Raw genomic sequence first — 12,810 nt, 5'->3', positions numbered from 1 at the left:
CAGAGCAGCAGCGGCAACTTTCTGAACCCCGTCTCCAAAAAGGGGGCTCTTGAGACCCACCTTTCAGTTAGTGTGAGGATTAAGAGTGATGATGTATGTAAAGTGCCCGGCATGGTGCCTGAGACACTGTGAGCCACCTGATACATGGCAGGAAGTGGACCCTGGTGCCCCGTGTTTGGTGGCACTCTCTCTCTCTTTGTCACTCTAAGGTGGTTAGAACATTAGCCATCGAACTTGACCATTGACATTTCCTGAGCCCCTACTATGTTCCGGGGCCATACTGAGGTCCCCCAGCTCATAGAGGGTGGAGCTGGGATTCAAACCAGAGCCCCTCCTTCTGGCCATTTGCAGCAGAGGCAGCCTGGAAAGGCCTTGCCTCTAACACAGCCTCCTACTCCCAAAGGGTCTCGCCCTGGTTAGCCTTCTTCACAGCCTGTCTGCAGGGCCGTGCCCTGGCTTTTCTGGAAAGAGCCTTTCCAGACACAAGACTCTCCCAGCCTGCCAGCCTGCCTTTCCCCAGAGGCACCTCGTCCCCCCGGGGAACCATTCAGGATTGAGTCTGTCAGGCGGAGGACCTGTTGCTACATCTGGAAAACCCACTGATCTGGAGACAGCGGGTTGGGAACTGAAGAGAGAGAGGGGGCAGAGTCAGGACAGTGAAAGAGATTTATCTCCGGAGCTCTCATGAGACCCACTGCCAGGGGTTTCTCTCTCCCTCCTCCCTGCCAGGCTCCCTGCCCAGCTCATGGAGCCACCAGACGGGTGGAGCAGGTGTCCAGACTGCATCACCTCTTATCTCTGGCTGCCTGGGGAAGGGAAATGGGGACCCCACCCCACCCCCACCCCTCGTGCCTCGTTGAGCTCAGCCTTAGCAGCCGGGAGCAAAGCCCAGGGGAAAACGGACCAGTGAGACCAAGGGACCTTGAGTAGCCAAGGAATTCGTTTCCTACCCCCCCTTCTCCCCTCTGGGGCCAAGAAGATGGGAGGGCAGCCGCCAAGGTGGCCAAGAATCCCTGCGAAAGCCTCAGGTCATGGTCCCTACAACGTGTCTGGTTCCTGCTCTGCCTGCTGTGAATTCTTCTCAGAGGTAATCTGCCCGTGAAGTTACAAACCTGGCAATTCCCCACCTGCTCAGAATGGGAGAACTATTGGCATAGTTCTTGGAAACATGACAGGACTGCCCGAAGCACAGTGAATCAGCTTTGTAAATTGGGAGGCATAGGTCACAGTCCCATTGGTTCTTTGGCAGTTTGTAAAACTGCAGATGCCCCGGCAGGCCTTGCACGGTCACACCCATGTCTTCCGCCAGCTCCCCTCTGCCCCGAGCATTTTCACATTTCTTTTGCTCCACCTAGGCTTACCTTGGGACTGACCTGCCCTGAGGGTCCCAGTTCACGGTCTAGATGCCCAAACGCTGCCTCCCCGCTGTGACCCAGGAGGCCAGCTGCCTTGCCCCCTTTGTTTACTCTCCAGGAAGAGGCAAGAGGCTCAGCATGTCCTAGAGCTTCAGGTTAAGTAGTGGCATAGGGTGCGTTGAAGTGTATTAGGGCTGTGCCCACACCCCGTCACTTAACCTCGCCAGCTTCTGCTGCCTGGGTGTAGTTACTATTTTGAGTGAAGGCAGTTCTGCTTTATTAAGAAAGAAATCCCCAGGGAGGGGTAATACTGTTGAACGGCTGTTAGTCATGGACAATTTAGTGTGAATTAACTAATCCGATGGTGTCCCATGGGACTGCAGGGTGGGAGGGGCGTAAGGTCGGGTGATAATGGGGAGAGAGCAGAGGAGGGGAGACAAGGGCACTGAGGACAGGCAGGCCCCCTGCTGTGCCAGGTTATCTCTTGTTTGTCTTAAAAATGTTTTAATGTAAACTTTTTCACGGAAGTCTATCAGCTATACCCCCAAAATGGAGAAATCCTAAGTATACAGCTTTGACTTTTTCCAAAGTAGACATACGCTTCTCTGCAGCACCTGGATGGAGAAGCGGCACCCCACTGTCCTTCTCAGGCCCCCAGCTCGTCGCTCTGACCATGGTCCTGACTCCCAGTGCCTGTTTTGGAGCTGGATGCATGGAACGCTGCAGCATGAGTCTTTGTGTCTGGCTTTCTTTTGTTCAGATTCTCCTTGTGGGATTCATCCATTGAATGTCCGTTTTCATTGCTGTGCTGCACTGTCTGAACGTTCCACCACTTACTGATCCTATGGTTGATGGACGTTTGGATGTTTAGTTTTTTGACACTCATGAACAGTGATGCCTTAAATATTCTTAGACATGTCTCTATTTCTCTTTTTTTGTCTTTTGTGTTAGATGGTCTTCTCCTGGGAACCCTCCTCTGACCTCCAATCCCCAGGGGAGCTTAGGTGCCCCTCTGTTTGCCCCCCGTGGCACTCTGTAGTGTTTCGTGAGGGCAGGAAGGTTGAACCATGATATTTTCAGCCCTAGGCCAGGGTCTGACACTGAGTAGATTCTCAAAAAGCATCGGTTGAATGAGTGAATGAACAAATCTTGCCTACGTCACAGTTTTGCCTGGGGCTGGTCTTGACATCTAAGAAAAGCAGCTTAGGAAAGCTGTGTTGGGGGACCTTGGGGACCAACTAGGATTCCTCCCTAGAGAGAGTGTTGCTCTCCGGACTCTGGGCTCCACCTTAGCCCAGAGAATGGGCTCCCTGAGAATGGGACTGGAGTCCAGGACCGTGGTCAGAGGTGTGTGGCTGGGCAGGATCAGACTTCTCCTGGCATTTCACAGAGACCAGACGCCAAGCTGAGGCAAAAGGAGCTTCTGCCCCCTTTGTATCTGAGGACCCTGGTGCCACGGGCCTCCCTGGACATAGGTGTTTGGTGGTCAGCTGGGAGGAAAGAGTCATGAAAAATAGAAGTGAAAGAGAACATGCAGGAAGGGAGGGAAGTGAAAGAGAGAAGGCAAGAGGGGGACCAGACACACGAACAAATCTTTTTCGTCTCCTTTCCAGAAACAAGGCACAGAGGAGAGCCAGATAGGCATGGACCCCATGCTCCTTGGGGAAATGAGTGACTTCGTGTTTGGGCTGTACTGTTTTCACCAGCAAGTAACAAAAGTGGAAGCAGGAACATGAGCCTGTCTAAATGCAATGTCAGGGTGCCCTGATGGGATGGGCTTTTCTTCCCTGCCCCCGTTGGTGCTTGGCAAATCACAGGCAGAGTGAGTAGCTTCCTGGGCTCCCTGGCTGAGCAGTGTTGATTGAGCAGGTTATTCTTTATTCATACACCTTTTGCTGAGCCACATAACAAGTGTGCTGTAAATTCCGGTGCTTTAGAGAGAGCCTGGTGCATAAAACAGGACCACCTCCCCTAATGCAATGGAGGCTGGTCAGATTCCACATACGTCAAAGCCATTTTGGGTGCAGTTGCTGGACCCACACCCAGAATAATTATGTTTGGGCGCGATCTGGGGCGAAAGCTGGTTCAATCTATGCATTTGACTCAGCCCAGGTTTTCTCCTAGCGAAGTGTGCCCGAGTGCTTAAATGCTCCTTCTTTCTCCTGGGTCCCCTTTGCCTACAGAAGTGCACCTCCCCCAACTCAGTCTATCTTGCTTCCCGTGATGGCATCTACATCTTCATCTTATGCATTCATTTTTACTAATTTACCAATTAGGTAGCACTTACTATGTGCCAGGCACTTTTCTAAGCTCTTTAAGAGATATTAAATCATTTCGCCTTCACAACTCTATGAAGAGGCACTTATGTTTAACCCCGTTTGCCAGATAAGGGAACCAAGGCACAGAGAAGTTAAGTAACATGCTGTGCTGCCTCTCAATTGTGTCTTCTGAAGTGGCATGAAAAGCAGAGGCCTGCCTTTCTCAGGAATTAGAAACAACTCTCGGTGCCTTTCTTAACATCCTCCCTATCAGAGGTGACCCCTTGACCTTGAAGAGCAGAGGGTCAGCCCCTGGGGAGAAGTCACAGTCTGTGAAGTACGGCCCGGCTGAATACGCAGCACCATGGACAGAGGCGCAAAGGGGAACTTGGAGTTCAGGTCAGCAAGGTCAGCTCTGGATGGAAGGATTCCAAGGGCTTGGTGTTCATTCTCTTCATCTTGCTAGACATCCACACCACAGATGCTCCTGGCATCTCTGGGCTTACGGTCCCTTTCTTCTAGTTTTTCCTTCCTCTGTCCTCCACCCCAGTCTCTGCTCTGGTGGCACCAACAGCCGCACAGTTGCCCAGTCTAGAAGCCTTGGAAGTCATCCTGTTTTCCCATTTTTTTCATGATCCACGTCAGATCACCAGGTCCCGTGAACTCTACCTCCTGAAAAGGTCTCACGTGCAAACATCCCTCTCCCCCCACCGGCTGTGTCTTCCTTCAAGTCACCTTATCTCTTGTCAGGACTTCTACATCAGCCATCCAACTGATCTCCCAGACTCCAGAGGCAACCCCTCTAAAACAATTTTTGAATTGTAGTCAGAGCGATCTTTCTATTTTCTTTTTATAATTCTGATTACGTCACCCCTTTACCTAAAACCGTTCAATGGCTCTTAGAATAAAATTCACACTTCTTAGCATGGCTGCCAAAGCCTTGGATGACCAGGTCCTGCGTCCGTCTGGGCGTCAGCTCTCACTGCTTTCCGATCCCTAAAGGTCCCTATTTCCTCTCCCTTTAGACCACGTATGTGCTGTTTCCTCTCCCACCCCTCCCCTTCCCTCTGGCTGATCGCAACTGATTATTCACGTCCCCACTTAGATGTCCTTTCTTCAGAGGAGTCCTCTCTGACCCCCTCCCCAAGCCTGGCTTGGGGACCCCTTCCCAACATTCCCGTGGCAACCAGGCAACACTTCCTCCATGATAACACCATGCACTTGCTGTTTGAATTTGATGGCTACCTGTGTGTTTATCTGTTTTGCACAGTGTCTTGTGTCCCTGCTACCAAGGAGAGAGCTGATTCGTGGAAGACAGTTAAACAAAACAAAACAAACAAAAGCATTTTAATGAGTAAGTGCTACCTACCATGAAAAGGGCGTTGATCCAGCAGCCAGGAGACTCGGGTTTTAGAACCTGCTCTGGCACAAATTCTTGACCTCGAGGACGTCATTTTCCATCTCTGAGCCTCATTTTGGTGTCTGTGAGGTGAGGATCCCGCGCTAGGTGATCTCCCAGGTCCCTTGCGGCTCCGAGATTCCGGAGGCATCTTCCCCATCATGGCTTTGCTTTCTTAGTCTCCCTCAACTTTCCAGGCTGTGAGCACCCACCCTTCCCACCCCTCCTTCAGGATGTGCTGATAAGCGGAGCTTGGCTCCCAGCCTTCAGCTGGGCTCAGGTGCAGCCAGTGGCGGCCTTGGGTTCTCCTTGAATCCAGGGCAAGAATGCCTTGAGATTCTCTGATGTCCTTCTCACCTCGTTTGCTGTGAGAACCTTGGAAGTAGGATGCTTCTAATGCTGCGTCTGTCTCTGATCAATAGGAAGGTGTCGAATCTACAAGATCCTGAGGCCACCCTTCCCCCCAGCAGACCTGGGAGACTCCTGGTGGCCGCAGCCTTAGTCAGCACTGTGCGTGTTTAATCTCAGTACCCACTTACTGTTCACGTGTTTCTCATAGTCATTCAGCACATCCGTCGAGCACATACTACATGGCAGGCAGTTCTAGGTGCTTGGACACATAAAGAGCAAAGTAGACAGGGCTTCCCTGGTGGCGCAGTGGTTAAGAATCCGCCTGCCAATGCAGGGGACACGGGTTCGATCCCTGGTCCGGAAAGATCCCACATGCCGCGGAGCAACTAAGTCCGTGTGCCACAACTACTCAGCCTGTGCTCTGAGAAACTCGCGCACCGCAACAAAGAGTAGCCTCCGCTCTCCGCAACTAGAGGAAGCCCGTGGGCAGCAGTGAAGACCCAATGCAGGCAATACATACATACATATATACATACATAAATACAAAGTAGACAAAAGCCCTGCTCTCGGGAGCTTACATTTTCGCAAGCATGTGCAGGAGCAACCCATACAAATAAGAAACGTCACGGATAAGTAAATTATATACGTTAGGGGGCAGTGAGTGCTGCGTAAAGAAAGGGAAAGTAGGGCAGAGAGGATAAAGCCTCCTGAGACTCTGAGATTTGAGTCAAGACATGAAGAAGGAGAGGGCGTGTGTCAATTTTTCTGGGGGAAGAATGTTCTAGGTCCCAAAGTGGGACTGTGCAGGGGGTGCGTGGGGCACCTAGAGGACCCGGCGTTGCCTGGCTGGGCGCCATGCCTGGTGCACGCAGGCCCGCCACCAGTGTTTGCTGGCGATCGGAGCACAGGCTGCTGGGCCTGCGGCAGACAAAACTGTTTGCCTCCTGGCCCATCGCATGTTGGCTTTGTGATCCTTGGCAAATTACGTTGCTGTGTTTCTGTTTCTTCATCTTTGCAGGAGGGCCCAGACCCAGGCCTCATGGGGTTGTTGTGGGGCTTGATGAGGTAACCACGTGGAGGGGCCAACTCACCGCACACGCACGGCGTGTGCAAGCCCAGTAACATTGGCTTCCGGCACACCCTTCCCCTGGACAAGGCATTTATCTTCTCTGAGCCTCAGTTTCCGCTTCCAGAACACAGAGGATAGTTATTCCTGTGCTGTCTGCTGCCTAGACTTTACTAACCATCACGTCCTACAATGGGGATAATAGTGCTTTAAACGTATCGATAGATGACGGGTTTCCAGGGGCAGGGGTTCTGTGTGTGCACAGAAGTGTGTGAATATACATGGGTACGACTGCATGTGTATACAGTTCGGCAGGACACAGGTGGGTTTCTTATCCTTCATAGATGCTTCAAGGACAAGGACCCTGTATTTTTACACAAGACCTCATACCTCCCACACACGAGGTGCTCAGTTGATCCTTGTTGAATGAACGAAATAGTGCTGGTGAAATGCTCTCTGCTGGATGAAATGTGTGGGTCGAGCTCAGCAGAGCTGTTTGCTTCCAGGTAGCAGGGATGGGGTGTCATCGTGAAGACTATTTAGAATATATTTACTGAGGGCTTAACTACGTACCGGGCCCTGTGCTAAGCACTTGACATGCATTTCTCACTTAAAACTGCCAACAGCCCTGTGAGGTAGGTACAGTTATGATCAGGATTTTATAGATGAGGCACCTGCGGCTCAGAGGTCAATGTCTCGATCATGGCTAGTAAATGAAGGAGATGGGATTGGAACCCAGCCTTCCCGAGGTAGTGCACTTGCCCGCTACTCTCATGGCTTCCTGAAGTGTCACTGCGCCTCTCCATGGTCTGATCTTTCGTGAGGCGGGAAGCAGGAGGAAGAAGGCTGTTCTTTCACGCAGGCCAGGCGGAAAGTCTGACTATAAAGTCACTCCCCAGGCCATTGGCAAACCTCCCCAGCCGTGAGGGAGAAGGTGAAGGGGTTAGCCTTTTTCTTGCCTGCAGTAGACAGTGAAGATGGTCAAAGACAAGGACTGCCGTCTGCTGTGTACCTGAGTTTGTCGTTTTCCTTTTGGTCTCAGAGCGTGTTGAGAACTTAGTGGAGCTGTGTGAGCCCTGGGCCGCATGTTTCCCATTTAGATGCCTAAAACCTGAGGATATGTGTGTACGTGTACGTATCTGCACGTATGGTATATAGTATATGCACGTATGGGCTGTGTATCTCCATCCTTCAAGACCATGCCTGGGCAGCACTGAGCGCCCTCTGCCTCACGCCAGCCCTGCCTTATACCTTGGCTCTGTGACTGCACTTCCCAGCCTGCGCCTGGCGACTGATGTCTGTGCCTGTTTCCCCTTGAAAGAACGTCTTGTGTCATGGCAGCTTTCTTTCCGCTTGCAGCTGATGACTAGTGAATGCATACTTAGCATGGAGATGAACAAATGAATGAACCAGTGACTGGTCTTCATGCCACCAGCCTGGGTGAGGCCATTATCTACCCCAGTCACTCCTGCCTTCCTGTGGGGTGGGACGCCCAGCCACGGCCCAGAGCGATGCTGGACCTCCTCGGCCTCCAAGCTCCCGTGGGCACACCAGGCTGCGTGGAGCTGACCCGGATGCTCTCCCCTTCCCCTCAGCTGCGCTGGGCGGCCAGCCGTGGTCGTCTGGAAGATCTGTTCTTCTGGAGCCTTCCCCATCTGGCACCTGCGTTCCTTTCCCCTGGCCTGCTGGCTTCTCCTTGGGTCTGAGCGGGAGAAGGAGTGTTAGGTTGTTGCTCTTCCACATTTTAATGTGTTCCACGCCTGCTGTGTCCCCCTGTGCTCGAGTTCCGGACAATTACCCTCCTGCCATGTTTCGTTGCTGAGCATGGCAGGTGGGCCTTGTTTGTAATTCACTTGCACCATTAACGCTGGGTTAGCGCCATAAGGGCGACTGATCAACTCAGTGCCCCCAGCCCCAGATGCCAGTTGATAGCAGGATGTTAGGTTGGCTTGTGGGGTGAGGCATTTCAAAGCTTTCTCCAGTTGAAAGTGATAAGAGGCTTAATCTACTGGCAGTCACAGAGTACTCGCAGTCATCCACACTAACGGGAAATCTGTACCCAGATACAAGTCCCCCCAGATCCTGGTGATGTGGCTGTGGACGATAATAGCAATCTTCATAATGAGAGCTCTCCGTAATCTGAGCAACAGAACCGTCACTGAGCACTGGCTATTTGCAGGCGCACCGCTAAGATGACAGCTAATCTTTGAAAGCAACCTTAGGAATAGCTAACATTTTCTCCATTTTGTGGTTGGGGAAACTGAGGTTTGGAGAGGTTAATCACTTGCCCAAGGTCAGAGCTAAGTAAGTAGCAGAGCCCAGACTCAGGGATCTCGGTCTAACGCAGGCACAAAGCCCGTGCTGCTAACCACTACCTTCCCCTGCCCTCCTCTGGGATGTGAAGTTCTGTGAATGGAGGTGGGGGCAGGGGAGAGATCTCCAACTTGACATCCTAATTATTTTTTTTAAGATATTAAAGTGAGTCACTGAGTGGGGGGGTGATGAGTAGGATTAAAACACCCTCCTTAGGTTCACTTTTATTGATTAATCAATCATACATTTATTGAGCTCCAACTAGGTGGAAAACATTGTCCTAGTTGTTTGACAGAAAACAAAGGTAAATCATTTATCCGTTCAGTAAATCTGAGAGATGGGGAGTCAGACATATATTCTAGAACAAAAGACAGGGAATGAAATGTTGGGGGTGAGGGTGGAGGAGGGAAGAATTAAACAACTGCAGACATCTGATTTAGGAAAAACACCTTCCTGACTTTCTGCTTACTGAGACATGATTGACAGTTGGCAAAATCTAGTGAAGCAAGGGTCACCTATAACGTCCCCTTTGATCTTTGAACAACCCCGTGGAGCAGACAGAGCAAGTAGCATGTTTTCAATTTTCTGGGAAACCGAAGCCCAGACAGATTTTAGGACGTGACCGTGGTCGTGCAAAGAATGGGTGGTAAGCCCAGATTGGGACACTGGCCTTCTGACTCCAAGTCCAGACTTTTCTAGAATCACTCCCGTTAGAGCCCAGCATATGGGCTGGGCCCCATCCAAGCTTGGTGCTACATGTGGTGCCCCGTGTCCTACTGAGGCTGCTTCTGGAGCTGCCTGGGACTCTGCTTTCCTTGCAGATCCAACACTTGGCTGCTCAGAGACTTTCTTTTCCCGTTTGTGGGAAAATCTAGGGCCCTAATATTCAGGCCGTATGGGGTCCACTCCCTTCAGGGTTGGCTTCCCTGCGTTCACATCCCCTCACATGCAGCTAAGTACCCATTACCTGGCCTCTCTGCTCACCAGGCCACCTGGCACACCCTGGTCACATCAATTTCCTTAGGCACAGCTCCGGTCCTGGCCCTCCTTGGCCCAGAAACTTTCAGCGGCACTTTATTGCCTGGAGGATAAAGTCCAAGCTCCTTAACCTTGGCAATCAAAGCCTTCTAGAATCTGACCCCAACACTTATCTCTCCCAGGGCCCCTCAGACACCATGTGCTCCTGCCAAGTTGGTCTGGTCACTGTCCCTTGGACACCTCTTGCCTTCCACAGTGACTGCCTGGAAGGTCTCCCTTCCTGTGCAGCACGTGCCTCAGGGCTCAGCGTGTGTCCAGCATCTTCCGAGAATCTTACTACAACCTTCTGGGCCACGGGAGGCCTTTCTACCTTCTGTCTTCCCAGCAGTTCTTCCCATTTGGTGACAAAGGCTGTCTGGCCACGGAACAGCTGCTCCATTGCTTTCTTGCATCAGGAGTTTACAGGTGTGCTGCTTAACTTACTTTTCCCACAAGGACATCTGACTTTTCCAGTAAGTTCCTTGAGGGCAGTCAGCATATCTGAGAACTTTCACAGCCCATTAGTACCCAGCACAGAGCCGGGTGGGCCCAGAGTGTGCAGAGATGCTGGTGCAGTGCAGCAGGGTTGCCAGGATCTGGGAAGTGTGCCCCACCCAAGTGGTACTCACAGCCTGTCTCTCTCCTTCTGGCAGCTGGAGCTGGGCTTTCGTGCTTACGGGCCCCTTCACCAAGGGCCCTGTGGTGGGGGAAGTGTTGAGTGCAGGGACAGCCCCTTTGCTAAGCTAAGGAAGTCAAGGATTTCCCGAAAGTCACCCTGAGAATGTGCAAAGGGAGGTGAAAAGCCTTCAGCCTCTGGACTTCAACCCGAAGACTCTGCTGGCTCTGCCTCTGGTTTCTGTGACATCCCCAGGCCACGACAGAGGAGAGGTGATGGGGCTTTGACAGGCTGGGTGGGAGCTTCTGTGGCCTGTGACTAATGCAGAAGCCCAGGGTGGCTCCTGGAGAGGGTGCTGTCTGTATCCCTGCCCCCCTCAGAGATCGGATCAACATAGAGGGCCCCCCCATCCTCCTCCCCATCTCTCCTTCCAAGGGAGGACCCTCCTCTCACCCAGGACCTGGGATCCTGCTAAGAACCAGAGCTGTGAATGTGTTTGAATGTGTCGGGGGGCGGGGTGGGTAAGCATGGAAACTGCAGGTAGACTTGGGGGCAGTAGCCGTGGAGGCAGGGGGAGAGGAGGTGCTGGGGTTAGACTGTAGCTGGGAGGGGACTGTGGCTCAAGAACGCTCTCCAGGATCACCTCTGGGCAACGGCTCGGCCCTTACTGTCCTGGCAGCCAGAGCACCTGGACCAGTGACGGCTGGTCCAGAGAGGCTGAGAGGGACCTGAGCAGGCCCAGCAGTCGCTGAGCACTTGAACCTGAGGTGTGATTAGCCTCCCTCTATGGAGGAGGGGGCCCAGGCTCAGGGGTTTAGTAACAGGTCCAGGTCTTGGAGCCAGTCGTTGAGAAAGCTGGGATTCTATATTGTTTTTTAAATTATTAACTAGATTTCTTAATTGAAAAAGCCATCCAACCTCTTAGCTTAAAATGCAAACAGTAGAGAACACTTGAGAATGAAAAGCAAGTCTGCCTCCTACCCCAGCTGCAGTTCTAGAACCTTCTCTGCAGGGGGCAGCTGGCCAGCCGCAGTTTCTGTCCTCCGCCCCACGCAGAGCCTGGTGCCAGGCGGATGCCTGTCAGCGCTGATGGAGCTGGGTGCGGGCAAGGGCTGAAGGGGACTCTGTGTGGGCTCTTAGGCAGTTCCCAGAGGTTGTGTTGCGCTTGGGTGACGCCAGTGGAATAAGTCTATCACTTTGCAATCTGAAGGGGACACACTTACTTTGCTATGGATCTTATTGTGCAATATCTAGCTTTCCTCTCTGCTTTACCCCCTCCCTTCTCCCACCCCTGGGAGTGCTGGGGGAGAGGGGCTAGTCCTGGGCCTCCCTGAGGAATGCCTGAACCTTGGGATAGCTGCCTTCTCACCTGCTCTGGCTGGGACTTTAAAGGCCTCTTAGTTGCGGCATGCAGACTCTTAGTTGCGGCACGCGTAAGACCCGGTGCAACCAAAATCAAGTAAAAAAAAAAAAAAGACAGGGCCTTACTTTCTGCCAATGACGTCTGAGACACCGAAAAGGCCAGTGTGTACATGAGGTGACCGCGTGGGCGAGATGGAGCCAGGCCAAGGGAAGGGAGCTCATGGCTGTGACCCAGATGCTCTCAGGCCAGGACTTGCTTCCTTATCAATAACAGAGCACTCTCCTCTGGCTCTGACCTCAGGGAGGCTGGAGATTGTCTGCCTCCCGTCATCTGTGAGTCTACAATAACCCACCTCTGACTATAGATGGCTAAATTCAGATACGTCTCCCACCCCCATCCTTGTCTTCTCCAGGCTGCATAACCCAGCTCTTCCCACATCTCTTTACGGAAGGTTGCCGTGTACGTAGCCTCACTCCAAGGCTTCTGCAGGGCAGCCCCTTTCCTCCCAGACACCCACACAGATCCCAAGCAGGGGAGGGAGGGCTGTTATTTATCTGGAGGTAATTAGAATGCTGTCCTTAAAAGCAGTTTCTCTCTGCATCTTTCTCCCCACTCACTCTCTCTTCCTCTGTGGACGCTCCTGCGAGGTCTCTCTGCTCTTAATGTATTACAAATGGCTCCAGCACTGAGCTAGTTTCTTTCAAAGCCTCGGCTCAGAGAGTTTGGCTCCCCAGGGCCCAGCCCGGTGGCCTCAGGTAAATGCCAGGGACATTTTTCATCGTCCAGAGCCAGTCTTGCCCTCCACATCCGACCCAGTGGTCCTCTTCCCACCTCTCCTGGCTCACCTCGACTGGTGATTAATTCTCTGTCTTCTCACCTCTAACCACCTCCTTTGTGGCAGAGAGGAGATTTGGATGCTGTGGCCTCCTCACCTTTTCTGTGAAGGATGCTGGGTCCAGCACGAGGTTCAGGATGGTAATCGGCTTTAGATGCAGAGCCTTATCCTGGACTTGGGGACAGATGGAGATTGGGGACGCCTAATGAGAGAGACACATAAGCGCAACAGTCACGT

This window comes from Delphinus delphis, chromosome 8, assembly GCF_949987515.2.
Source record: "Delphinus delphis chromosome 8, mDelDel1.2, whole genome shotgun sequence".
NCBI classification, from domain to species: Eukaryota; Metazoa; Chordata; class Mammalia; order Artiodactyla; family Delphinidae; genus Delphinus; species Delphinus delphis.
This window is presented reverse-complemented; position numbering follows the sequence as displayed.